Here is a 14759-nt window from a genome sequence, read left to right on the forward strand (position 1 = left end):
ATTGGGAGGACCCAGGACATCCAATTAGAGAGTGTCCAAGCGGTTTCGGCATAATTATTTGCTTGGCTGGCGAGTTTTTGGGCTCTTTCAGTTTTTTTATGTTGTCATATACCGGCCATATTGATTAAGATAAAAACAACACTCTTCATTAAAAAATATACAGAGTCCCCCTTTTTTTAAGCAGTGAGTAAGTCGGGGCCTCGACAATTTTGGAGGAAAGAGAAATGCAAAGCCAGCAATTGTTTGTTAAAGAATGATTAGAAACGGCTAGGAGAGAGTGAGTGAGATTGATAGTGTGGTGGAGATAGCTGGGGAGAGGTAGAGGGTGGCATAAGAATGGGAACAAGAATAAGAGTGAGTATAAAAGTAAAAAAAAAGGACTTCATCAGGGTAAAAGTGTTGGAGTGTGCCCTGTCAGCAAAGATCATCTATCCACTCCAAAAGGGAGTCAAGAGTAGCGGATTGGGAATAGATTTTCACGATGGAAAGGAAATGAGAGGTTTTAAGAGGTGGGCTAATGGCTTGTAACCTACATGGAAGAGGATGTGAAATGATGACAGAATAGAATGGGCCTATGAGGCTGGAAGGATATATATATATATATTGGTCTAAGAGCCATCTGCCTTGAGTGGAGATGGATTGATAGGTGGGAACTTCAGTGGGAGAGTAAATAGGAGTGACCAATGAGAAGGAGAAAAACTGGCCATGAGGGACAGAAGTTGGAATGCTAGCTGCTTCTTTAGCCACCTCATCACCATAAGCATTGCCCTGAGCAATGGGATCTGATGCCTTTTGATGGCCTTTGCAGTGAATGACTCCAACTTCCTTTGGAAGTAAAGCAGCTTTAAGAAGAGTTTTTATTAAGGAGGCATTAATGATGGAGGACTCTTGTGTAGTGAGGAAATTTCTTTCTGCCCATTTAACAGCATGGTGGTGCAGGATATGGAAGGCATATTTAGAGTCAGTATAAATATTGATGTGTAGTCTCTTTGCAAGAGTGAGGGCCCAAGTTAAGGCAACGCGAAGGGCGGCAATGAGGTATGGCGGTAGCCTAGGAATAGTCAGTGAAGCAGATAATTTAGTTAAAATGCCTCGACCTAATAAGGGAGCTGGGCAGGTGGGGATAACTAAAAAGGAGTACATAAAACAATGTTGCCCAAGTTGGCACCAGAATTGGGGAGTTTTAAGAGGTTTAGAAGCCTGGCCATCAATACCCACAACAGTTATGGAGGACAGGGAAACAAGCCCTTGAAAAGAAGGTAATGTGGAGTGGGTAGCCTCCGTATTGATAAGAAGGGGACGACTTACTCTCCACTGTGAGAGTTACCCAAAACTCAGCGTCCGTGATGGCCCAGGGGGCCTCTGAGACAATCAGGCAGCATCAGTCTTCTTAAGCTGAGAAGATCTGGGAAGGAGTCAGTCAGAGAGCCTTGGGCCAGAGATCTAGGGGCTCTGGGAGTGGCTGCTGGGCAAGTTGGACAGTCCAATTTCCAGTGGGGTCCCATACAGATGGAACATGGCTTAGGAGGAATCATGGGCTGAAGGCATTCCTTGGCCCAGTGGCCAGATTTTTGGAACTTGAAGCAAGATCTTGGGGGAGGAGGTCCTGGAGGAATGCCTGGCCACTGCGGTTTAGGCATTTTGAAGTTCTTGTGTGCTGGAGATGTGGCTGGGATTTCTCTCACAGTGGAGGCAAGTAATTGCAACTGTTTTCTATTATTGTACACCTTGAAGGTGAGGTTAATTAAGTCCTGTTGTGGGGTTTGAGGGCCAGAATCTAATTTTTGGAGCTTTTTCTAATGTCGGGAGTGGATTGGGTAATAAAATGCATACTGAGAATAAGATAGCCTTCTGGCCCCTCTGGGTCTAGGGCGGTAAAGCGTCTAAGAGTTGTTGCCAAATGGGCCATGAACTGGGCTGGGTTTTTATATTTGATGATAAAGAGCCTAAATGCTAACTGATTTGGGAAAGGTCTGATAGAAAAAAGGAGCATTAACCATGACTATGCCTTTAGCTCCATCCACCTCTTTAAGAGGAAATTGTTGGGCACATTGGGGAGGGCTAGTCGCTGAATGAAACTGTAAGCCAGACCAGGTGTGAGAAGGGGAGGTTACAGAAGGATTATAGAGTGGGAGAGCGGAGGCTGAGGAAGAATTGGGACCTCGCTCAGCCTGGCGAGGAGCAGCCTGGGGAGGAGGGAAGAGGTCAGATGTGTTCATAGAAAAGGAGGATTCAAACGACTCAGAGCTTGGGGTGGAGACTGAAGGAACAGAGAGGAGAAAAAGAAGAAAGATTTGGAATGAGTCGCATTGGGAGCAAAGATTAGGAAGGGACCGATGTGTAAAAGAATGCCTAGACATCAGGCACCTCTGACCGTTTGCCCAGTTTACGACAAGAATTATCTAGATCTTATAGGATGGAGAAATTGAAAGTGCCATTTTCTGGCCATTTGGAACCATTATCGAGTTTGTATTGGGGTCAAGCAGTGTTGCAGAAGAAATAAGTCAATTAGGTTTTAGGTCAGGTGTGAGCTGAAGAGGTTTTAAGTTCTTGAGAACACAGGCTAAGGGAGAAGGGGGAATGGAGGGTGGAAGGTTGCCCACAGTGAAGGAGGCAAGTTTAATGAGAAAGGTAGAGACACAGAGAAGGTGGGTGAGTGGCCCTGGGCTGCAATGTGGGTGAGCAGCCAAAGCAGGCATCCCCGCAATTGACTTGCCACCAAGGGAATGTGGGTGAATGACCAAGGCAGGCATCCCTGCAGTGATCAGACACCAATGGAGTGTGGGTGAATAATCAGGCAGGTGTCCCTGCAGTGATTAAACACCAAGGGAAGACTGTCTTCCCGAGTCTGTGACCAGCGCCGGAGTTTTGGGTCCACGGATAAAATGTGTCTCCTTTGTTTCTACTAGAGAGGAAAAAAGAACTGGAATTGGAAGGACAGGGAGATTCAAGGGTAGCGAGAGAGGCTGGAGAAGAGAGTGAAAAGACCGCTTACTGATTTGAAATTGGTGACATGTTCCTTGGGCTCATTTGTCTGAGGACCTGAGGTCATAGGTGGATCTCCTCAAGGAGTGAGGGCGAGGACAGGGGACTGGTCTCCTGAAGGAGTCCTCCTGTCCCAGGTTTCGGCACCAAATGTCACGCGTGTCCATGTGAAGAGACCACCAAACAGACTTTGTGTGAGAACAAGGCTGTTTATTTCACCTGGGTACAGGCAGGCTGCGTCCAAAAAAGGAGTCAGCAAAGGGTGGTGGGATTATCATTAATTCTTATAGGTTTGGGATAGGTGTACAAAGTACATTCTCAAAGGCAGGGATAATATCACAAAGTACCTTCTTAAGGGCAGGGGAGAATATTACAAAGTACCTTCTTAACGGCAGGAGAGAATATCATATCAGTTAGGGTGGGGCAGGAACAAATCACAATGGTGGAATGTCATCAGTTAAGGTTATTTTCACTTCTTTTATGGATCTTCAGTTGCTTCAGGCCATCTGGATGTATACTTGCAGGTCACAGGGAATATGATGGCTTAGCTTGGGGTCAGAGGCCTGACAGGCAGACTCTCCCAGACACACTGGTATCATACCGTTATCACTTCCCCTTTAACCTTTTTCCCCCCAGATATGGAGAATCTGTTTGTAGTTGGTAAGGGAGGCTGATAGAAAAGGTCTGCTCATACTGTTCAAGAATGTTGTCATGATCCTTTGTGTTACTCTAAGGAGCTAAATTTCAAAAGACAAAGCTAAAAAGAGTTTCCATTTTTTCCTCTCTTTTCTGCTATTACATATCTTTCCTAAGCCGGTTAATACCTATTGGTTTAGGTGTCTTAGTAGAGTGAAGAAAATGCTGGGAAACAAAAAACTCCTCTTTCAGAAATATTGTCTTGTCTACGTACAAAGGACTTCATTATTTATTTATTTAAATACAGTAACAAATTTGAATTCAAGGTGGACTGGAATCACCCCTAACCCTCCCTTGGCTGATTGGGATGTATTTTCTTTTCTTTCTTTCTTTTTTTATACTTTAAGCTCTAGGGTACATGTGCACAACGTGCAGGTTTGTTACATATGTATACATGTGCCACGTTGGTTTGCTGCACCCATTAACTTGTCATTTACATTAGGTATTTCTCCCAGTGCTATGCCTCTCCCATTCCCCCACCCCACGACAGGCCCCAGTGTGTGATGTTTCCCGCCCTGTGTCCAAGTGTTCTCATTGTTCAATTCCCACCTATGAGTAAGAAGATGCCATGTTTGGTTTTCTGTCCTTGTGATAGTTTGCTCAGAATGATGGTTTCCAGCTTCATCCATGTCCCTACAAAGGACATGAACTCATCCTTTTTTATGGCTGCATAGTATTCCATGGTGTGTATGTGCCACATTTTCTTAATCCAGTCTACCATTGATGGACATTTGGGTTGGTTCCAAGTCTTTGCTATTGTTAATAGTGCCGCAATAAACATACGTGTGCATGTGTCTTTATAGTAGCATGATTTATAATCCTTTGGGTATATACCCAGTAATGGGATGGCTGGGTCAAATGATATTTCTAGTTCTAGATCCTTGAGGAACTGCCCCACTGTCTTCCACAATGGTTGAACTGGTTTACACTCTCACCAACAGTGTAAAAGCATTCCTATTTCTCCACATCCTCTCCAGCATCTGTTGTTTCCTGACTTTTTAATGATTGCCATTCTAACTGGTGTGAGATGGTATCCCATTATGGTTTTGATTTGCATTTCTCTGATGGCCAGTGATGACGAGCATTTTTTCATGTGTCTGTTGGCTGCATAAATGTCTTCTTTTGAGAAGTTGTCTGTTGATATCCTTTGCCCACTTTTTGATGGGGTTGTTTGATTTTTTTCCTGTAAATTTGTTTAAGTTCTTTGTAGATTCTGGGTACTAGCCCTTTGTCAGATGGGTAGATTGCAAAAATTTTCTCTATTGGGACATATTTTCTATGTGGATAATACACATGGGAAGCCAAATAATAATTAGAAACTTGCTATCAAAGCAAGTAGAGTCAAATGGATTATGTCAATCACTATCATAGTCTAAAATGCCTTCTTCTACTGCTGGAGAAAGACCTTACAGAGACCAAGAGTTACACTTACTTGGGTACCCAGTATCTGAATGGAGATACATTCTTGATGTCCATCTCTCACTTTCCTTGGCTCCATAGTGCTCATCTATGTTTCAGTTGTCCCACTACTCTTTCCTTGGCTCTCAGATTGGCCATCAGGCTTTCTCCAGGCAGAGCACAATAAAATTGGTTAACCATTAATTTAATATAAGTTGTATATCTATTTCAGGCCAGTTTCTGAGAGGCTGCACCCAGTATGGCTTGGCTAAACTTGAATGTGCCCCAATCACCTGAGCCTAGCATTTCTGGGCAACTTCATGCATTCTTGTTTTGTTTTGAAATGAAAATACATGCCAAAAAAAAACAAAACAAAACAAAAAAAACACCAAAACCAAAACCAAAAAAAACCAGCAAAAACACATGCACACACACAAAAAGTACAGAACAAAAAAGTCCACTCATACTTTTTTTTTTAAATAAAGAAAAGTTTAATTGGCTCACGGTTCTGTAGGCTGTACAGGAAGCATAGTCCTGGCTTCTGCTTCTGGTGAAGGCCTCTGGAAGGCAAAGATGGAGCAGGCATGTCACATGGTGGGAATGAGAACAAGAGGTGGGAGTAGGTGCTTTTAAACAACCAGATCTCATGAGAACTCACTCACTATCATGGGGACAGTACCAAGCCATGAGAGAGCTGCCTCCATGACCCAAACATCTCCCACTAGACCCCACCTCCAACATTGGGTTTACATTTCAACATGAGATTTGAATGAGGACCAAATATCCATACTATATTATGCCACCCCTCGTTTCCCCAAAATCTCGTTCCCTTCTCATATTGCAGAATACAATCATGCCTTCCAAATTGTCCCCCAAAGTCTTAACCCATTTCAGCATTAACTCAAAAGTCCCAAGTTAGAGTCCAAAGTCTCATCTGAGACTCATCTACTTCCACCTATAAGCCTGTAAAATCAAAACAAGTTATTTACTTCCAAGATACAAGGGGGGTACAAGTATGGGGTGAACATTCTCATTACAAAAAGGAGAAATTGGCCAAAAGAAAGGGGCTACAGGCCCCATGCAAGTCTGAAACCCAGGGGAGGGCAGTCATTAAATCTTAAAGCTCCAAAATTGTCTCCTTTGATGACTTCTATATCCTGCAACCAGGGCACACTGGTACAAGGGTTGGGCTCCCAGGGTCTTGGGAAGCTCCACTTCTGTGACTTTGTAGGATGCAGCCCCTGCAGTTGCTGTCACAGGTTGGGCTTGAGTGCCTGTGGCTTTTCCAGGCTCAGGATGCAAGCTGCTGGTGGCTTTATCATTCTAGGGGATCTGGAGGATAGCAGCCCCTTTCCCACAGCTCCGCTAGGCAGTGCTCTGGTAGGGACTCTGTGTGGGGCTTACAACCCCACATTTCCCCTCTGCACTGCCCTAGTAGGGGTTCTCTATCAGGGCTCCACTCCTGCAGCAAGCTTCTGCCTGGGCACCCAGGGTTTCTCATACATCCTCTGAGATCTAGATAAGGCTGCCAAGTCTCCTTCACTCTGTGCACCTACAAGCTTAACACTACATGGAAGCCTCCAAGGCCTGTGATTTGTGCCCTCCAGAGTGGAGGTCTGAGCAGTAACTGGGCCCCTTTGAGCTGCAGCTGGAGCTGGAGCTGGAGCAGCAGGGAGGCAGGTATGCAGGTACCAGTGTCCCCAGGCTGCTCAGAACAGTGGGGCCCTGGGCCTCACCCACTAAACAATTCTTTTCTCCTAGGCCTCTAGGCCTATGATGGGAGGGGCTGCTGCAGAAATCTCTGAAATGCCTTCAAGGTCTTTTTCCCATTGTCTTGGCTATCAGCACTTGCCTCCTTTTTAGTTATGCAAATCTCTCTAGCAAGTAGTTGCCCTGCAGCCTACTTGAATTCCTCTCCAGATAATGCTTTTTCTTTCTCTGTCACATGGCCTGACTGAAAATTTTCCAGACTTTTATGTTCTGCTTCCTGTTTAAATATAACTTCCAACCTTAAGTTATTTGTTTGCTCCTGCATCTGAATGTAGGTCATTAGAAACAGCCACGCTAACTCTTGAACACTTTGATTGGAAATTTCGGGCTGGGCGTGGTGGCTCATGCCTGTGATCCCAGCACTTTGGGAGGCTGAGGTGGGTGGATCATGCGGTCAGGAGTTTGAGACCAGCCTGGCCAACATGGTGAGACTCCGTCTCTACTAAAAATACAAAAATTAGGCGGGCGTGGAGTGTGTGCCTGTAATCCCAGCTACTCAGGAGGCTGAGGCAGGAGAATCACTTGAATCTGGGAGGCAGAGGTTGCAGTGAGCCGAGACTGTGCTATTGCACTCCAGCCTGGGTGACAGGGTGAGACTCCATCTCCAAAACAAAACAAAAAAACAAAGAAATTTCATCCACCGGATACCCTAGGTTATCACTCTCAAGTTCAAACTTCCACAGTTCTCTAGGACATTGACACAATACAGCCAAGCTTTTTGCTAAGGTACAACAAGGGTTTCCTTTATGCCAGCTTCCAGTAAGTTCCTCGCTTTCATCTGAGACCTGATCAGACTGGACTTCATTGTCCAAGTCACTTATCAGTATTTTGGTCGCAATCATTTTACCCGTCTCTAAGATGTTCCAAACGTTCCCTCATCTTCTTGTCTTCTTCTGAGCTCTCTAAACTCTTCAAACCTCTGCCTGTTACCCAGTTCCAAAGTCATTTCCACATTTTCAGGTATCTTTATAGCAATACCCCACTTCTCAGAGCAAATTTTCTGTATTTGGCTGTTCTTGCATTGCTATGAAGAAATACCTGAGACTGGGTGATTTATAAAGAAAACAGGTTTACAGCTGGGCATAGTGGTTCCCACCTGTAATCCCGGCACTTTGGGAGGACGAGGTGGGTAGATCACCTGAGGTCAGGAGTTCGAGACCAGTCTGGCCAACATGGTGAAACCCCGTCTCTACTAAAAATACAAAAATTATCTGGGCGTGGTGGTGGGTGCCTGTAGTCTCAGCTACTCAGGAGGCTGAAGCAGGAGAATTGCTTGAACCCGGGAGGTGGAGGTTGCAGTGAGCCAAGATTGTGCCACTGCACTCCAGCCTGGGTGACAGAGCGAGACTCTGTCTCAAAAAAAAAAAAAGAAGAAAGAGGTTTAATTGGCTCACGGACAGGACGCATAGTGCCAGTATCTGCCTCTGGTGAGGGTTTCAGGAAGCTTACATTCATGGTGGAAGGTGAAGGGGGAGCAGGTGTCTCACATGGTAGGAGCAGAAGCCTTTACTAACTCTTGACCACTTCCCTCAACCCAGTATTTCTAATCCCATTTTTAAGAGGCAACTAGTTTCCTGTCTTTCCAGAGACATTTCTCTCTGTCTCTCTCTTTCATACACACACACACACACACACACACACACACACACACACACACACACACACAGTAGTATATTCTGTCCATTGCTCTTTCTGCTTTTTTTACTTAACAATATATCTATCCATTATATTTTGAGTGCCTCACTTTCAGTTCTTATGTTCCCACCATATCCATCATTATTGCACACAATTGTTGCTTCTAACCTTCTCTTTGGCCCTCTGTTCATCACTACACTAATCTTCAGAGGAAGTTACCTTCTTCCTTATGTGAAGTCAGAATTGTTTGAGGAAAAACCATTATGGAATTATTAGCTATAAATCATTATAGAATCATTATGTATATACCATTAACAGACCACTCAAAAAACCTTCCAGCAGACTTTAACAGTACCACAAGCATGCAATTATTTGTAAATCATTTTCTTATGATGAACAAAGAAAAAGGAAACTCAGATATTTTGAAAATAGAAAGATCCATATTTTACCATATTTTTATTTCTGCACCTATAATCTATGACCATGTATGGCACACTAAAATAATGTATTTTAATTTGCTATGACTACAAATAAGATTGTCCTAAGCTCTAAAAATCGATGTTTAAGTAGATTATCCTTTATATTTAAATTGTTTCTACTCTAATAGTATGATTTTTCTTGTAAACTTGTATATATCAGGATGGAAGTCCTTTTTAAAAAAGTGGAAGTGTCTTTTTAAAAAAGAGAGACATTTTTTAAGAAATGCACTACACTTCATAGTGTAGAAAGAAGGTGACATGATTTGGCTGTGTCCCCACCCAAATCTCATCTTGAATTCCCATATGTTTTGGGAGAGACCTGGTGGGAGGAAATTGAACCATGGGAGCAAGTCTTTCCCATGCTGTTCTCGTGATAGTGAATAAGTCTTATGAGATCTGACGGTTTTAAAAAGAGGCATTCCCCTGCACAAGCTCTCATTTTTTGCCTGCTGCCTTCCACTTAAGATGTGACTTGCTCCTCCTTGCCTTCAGTCATGATTGTGAGGCTTTCTTTTGTAAATTGCTCAGTCTTGGGTATGTCTTTATTAGCAGCATGAAAAAGGACGAACACAAAGGGAAATCTAATAGTCTGAAAATAACCCTCTAATTCCTAATTTTTTTTTTATTTTTTCGGAGACAGAGCCTTGCTCTGTCACCAGGCTGGAGTGCAGTGGCATGATCTTGGCTCACTGCAACCTCTGCCTCCGGGGTTCAAGCAATTCTCCTGCCTCAGCCTCCTGAGTAGCTGGGATTACAGGCATGTGCCACTATGCCTAGCTAATTTTTGTGTTTTTAGTAGAGATGGGGTTTCACTGTGTTAGCCAGGATGGTCTTGATCTCTTGACTTTGTGATCTGCCCTCCTCGGCCTCCCAAAGTGCTGGGATTACAGGCGTGAGCCACTGCACCCAGCCTAATTCCTAATTTCTTATGCATGGAGACGTCATGGGACAAAAGTGCTCCTCCGGGAGGGCTGTCTAGAATGGTCATGTTTGGGAAAAACTCAGGAAATATTTTCCCCTGTGATCTCATGCCACAACAATCATTAACACAGAAGACATATATGACCAAATATGTGTGCGGGGTTTTTTCCCACCACCAAGTATACGGTCACTTCTGCAGCAGACACCAACTTAATGTTCTCTAATTTAATTACAACACTATCTACCTGAATCTAATGTCAGATCCCACAGGTTTGGGGCTCAGACCCCAAAACTGCCCTCACCTTCAGATACCAGTTGCAAGTCTGAACCTCTAGAACTTCTGATCAACTGGCTTCAAGCTGGGGTTCCCACAATCCTCTCTTTGGATCTCAATAATTTGCTAGGGTGGCTCACGGAACTCAGGGGAACACTTATGTTTACCAGTTTATTATAAAGGATATTGCAAAGGAGGCAGATGAAGAAATGCATAGCGTGAAGTATTGGGGAAGGGGCGTGGAACTGCCATGCCTTTTCTTGGTGTACCACCCTCCACGAACCTACACATGTTCGGCTCTCTGGAAGCTCTCTAACTCTGCCCTTTTGGGTTTTTATGGCAACTTCATTGTGCAGGCATGATTGACAACCATGCAGAAATGTGATTGGACAAAAAGCATATGATTTAAACTCAGCAAGGCCTGTCTGTTCAGATTCTTCTTGGCCTCTCTCTGTAGCATTCCTTCCTCCAGAGTATGGGGCAGGACTCTCTCTGAAGTGAGGATCTTTTAGCCCACAGTCAGATTAGAGTCCCGCCATAGGCAAGTAAAAGGAAGACAGGAGAAGGTGAGAGGGAGAAATTCTGTTTCCTGAGAGCTGGTCCTGAGGCCTAAAGTGCCCCAACATTATAACAAAGGACTGTAACAAGGGCAATGGGAGGTATAAGCCAGGAACTGCGAATTAAAAAAAAAAAAAAAAAAATATATATATATATATATATAAATCACAGGTTGCCACGTCTCTTTGCTGGCCAAGAGAGCCCACTGCTGTGTGGGTCCTTGGCTTCTTTCTTCAGGACTTGGTGAAAAAGCTAGCCTTTAAAGATATTGTGCTGCTTCTGAAAACCTATGCAGACTCTGCAGGAGAGGGCCTTATTCTTGAAAGCTTTCTGATTAAGATTTGATTTTAGTATTACCTCATCTTTCATGTCCTGCTTGATCCTCTGCAAACTTGGCCTTTAGAGTCAGAAAGACCTGGATTCAGATGCCAGTTCTGCCTCTTATAACTGTATCAACTTAGACATGTGTCTCAACCTCTTGATGCCTTGCTTTCAACTTCCACAATGATGGGAATAATGATATCTACCTTATAGGAATTTCATGAGGGTTAAATGATATACTGTACATAAAATGATTAACCAGAGTAGATGCTTCATATTTGTTATTCATTCAATAATAACTATGTGTCAGAAACATACTTCAGGAGAAGGCTAAACATTGATGTATTAACAAGAGTTAGTCAATAAAGGTGGATGGAAGGGCCCTGGGATTAGGGAGAAGATTATTATTCCAAACAGAGGGAACAGCATGTGCAAAATGATAGAGTAACAGTGAGCATGTTGTGTTCTAGAAATAGAAAGAGGATTAAGATGACTGGACCAAAAAATGTAAGATGGGGAATGGCCAGGGATGAAGCTGGAGACCATGCAGGAATTTATAGGCCAAGCTAAGCTACTCTAATTTCATATTAAAATTAATGGGGTCACCATTATTATGCCTATTCTTCAAATGGAGAAATGGACTCAATGAAGGTAAATATTTTCCTAGTGCCAAACAACTTGTGAATGACATAGTGTTGAAGGGTTTTAAATAAAAAGTGACATAATCCAATTATACTTTAGGAATATCATTAGGACAACAGAATGGAGTATATGTGAGGCTGGGAGGCAAGGAAGCTGCTGAAGCAACGTACAAGAAAGAAAATGAGATTGAGAGCCTTAGGAATTAGCATGGCAGGACTTGGTGAATATGGGGAAATGGTGGGAGTCAGGAAAATCAAAAGTGCTCCTTCTTCCCTACGGAGTTTGGCAGTCCTGGTGCCTTCATTGGTGACATGACCATCAATGTCCCAGGCTTCAGGGACATGGCATGTGGACTGATAGATTTAAAGCAAAAGCAGGGGGTGAGAAGGACAAGGTGAGGAGAGGGAAAGATGAAGCCATAGCCATGCTATGCTGAGTCAAGCAAGTGGTGGAAGAGAAGAGAGCAATAAAGTGAAATCTCAACATGTGCAACAATCTTCCCTTGCTGATTTGGGGATGGATAAGCTATTTACAAGGTATCTATGTACTTTTTTCTTTTTTTTTTTTTTAAACTATAAAGTAGTGGTAAAGACCTATCCAGGCCATAAAAGAGGCTAAAGAGAAATCATTTAGTCTTGTTGCTCTGAATCTATGACTTGGGAGGTTATATTTTTGTTTGTATCTGATCTTGGCCAGGTCCCTTTCTTTCACTGTTCTCACTTTTCTTATCCCTGTAATAAGACTACATCATCTAAGTCTGTTTTGAGTGCCTATTGTATATCATACATTTTATGTGCATTGTCTCATTCATTCCACAACAACCTTGCAAGGAAGTTATCTCAATTTTACAAATTAGGAAACTGAAATATAGAAAGGTTAGATGGTTTTAATATTTATAATCTTTTTTTTTTGAGATGGAGTCTCACTCTGTCTCCCAGACTAGAGTGCAGTGGCATAGTCTTGGTACACTGCAACCTCCGCCTCATGGTTTCAAGCAATTCTCCTGCCTCAGCCTCCTGAGTGGCTGAGATTACAGGCGTGTGCCACCACGCCCAGCTAATTTTTGTATTTTTAGTAGAGACGGGGTTTCACCATGTTGGCAAAACTAGTCTCAAACTCCTGACCTCAGGAGATCTCCCTGCCTCAGCCTCCCAAAGTGCTGGATTACAGGTGTGAGCCACCGCGCCCAGCAAATGTTTATAATTATATCAGAAGAAGATTTGTTATTGTATTGGGGCTGGAGAAAACATTTCTATGCAAAATTAGAGCTTGTGAGCTTTTAGGAAAATAATTACAGATTACCCTCTATAAAAAATTTAAATTTCTATAGGTTGAAAGACACTTAAAGACAGTTAAAAGGCAGGTGGCAGGCTGAAAGAAACTATCTGCCTGGTGTATAACAATATACAGAATATATAAAGAGAACTCACAAATCAATAAGAAAAATTGCAATGACCTAAGAGGAAAAAGTGAGCAAAAACTATGAACAGATATTTCATAGAAATGGAAGTCTAAATAATCAAAAAAAAAATAAAAAGATGTTCAACATCGCTAGTAGTCACGAGAAATTTTTATGTTTAATATTTTTCCAAAATATTGAAACATTTAAATTTAGTTAATCAAATTTCTTGTTTCCGAGAACTGTAATTGATTCTTTCTCACAGCAATCTCTTCTGTTTTAATGAGTGTGATATTCTCTTGGGATAATAAATTATATACTTTAAAAATTATCTTTCATTTCCTGTATTAATCCTATTTTCTCAGAGGTTAATTCAGTGAAATAAAATGATACCACACAATGAAATAATTTGGTTTTATTTCAATGTTTGGTAGTTTTCTATTGTTTGTAACTACTTGTAAAAGAGGCCTAGATTGGCTGATGTGTCTCTGAAGACACTTGATCTCCTGTCAGTGAATATGACTTCCCGTCACAGGATCCAGCAATGGTGATTGAAGGAAGGGGAGGGCCAGGAGTACTGAGTGTGGCCAAATGAGCTCTGTTCTTCAGGGCATCTGGAACCTGGTTTTCTGCATGTGGGAGCTCCCTGTCCCTCAAGCTCGTTGTCAGTTATAGGGGTTATTGCCTAAACTCTGTAGTCTCAGAGCTCACACTGGGAGTCTTACTTAACAGAATATTAATTTTATTTGGCTATTTGAAAGTGGATTCATGGCTTTACCCCAGGGCTGAGGCCAAGTCAGCAGTTCTGAGAGTTGCAAGCTGATGCAGTTATTCCCTAGACCCTTCGTTACATGCTGGCTGCCTCTTAGACTCAGTTTCCTGCTAGCCCCAGCTACTTTGAATCAGAGTTTAGTCCTATTCTTCAGTAGGAAAGTTTATAGGGTTTCTTCTAGCTGGATTAAATCTTCTAGAAATTCCATACTCTTCTAGTCTATTGGTACCTTTCATGTTATGGATTTATTTGTATTGCCATATTTCTTTCATCATGTTGTTATGATTTTGGAAGGGAAGAGAGGTGAGTGAGGAGTTTAGTTAGCCATCTTAAACAAATCCACATAATTATTTGAGTTCGTTTGTGGTAAGTGCTTTGAAGGATAAATACAATATAGTGTGAAAGGGTATACTGGAGGTACCTACCCTAATTTGGAGGAGTTTAGGGAAAAGCCTTCCCTGGAGATATATTTTAAGTTAGACTTTTACTCAGAAGCAGGAAAATAGGCTAGACGCCCTTTAGAGATTTCATTCATATTTATGATTCATTGGTTTCCCAAATTTGTGTTCATTTTTTAAAAGAATTTTTTTAAAGTGAAGTAGAAATGGAGGAAAAGAATACATTTCCTTTCAAAACAGGGATACTTAAAAACGTGAAATTGCAATGGCCTGAGCTCAGCATTTCAGCTAGCTCCTCTGTCATCACCTCATTGGATTTGCTCTACCCAACCTAAATGAGCTCCTCAAAGGGTTAGAGCTTTTACTGGAGACTGGAAGACTTTTCCTTTTTTTTCTTTTCTTTTTTTTTTTGAGATGTCTCATTTTGTCACCCAGGCTAGAGTACAGTGGTGCAATTATGAATCATTGCTCACTGTAGCCTCGACCTCCTGGGCCCAAGTGATCAAGTGAT

The sequence above is a fragment of the Gorilla gorilla genome, chromosome 3 (assembly GCF_029281585.2).
Source record: "Gorilla gorilla gorilla isolate KB3781 chromosome 3, NHGRI_mGorGor1-v2.1_pri, whole genome shotgun sequence".
Classification (NCBI taxonomy): Eukaryota; Metazoa; Chordata; class Mammalia; order Primates; family Hominidae; genus Gorilla; species Gorilla gorilla.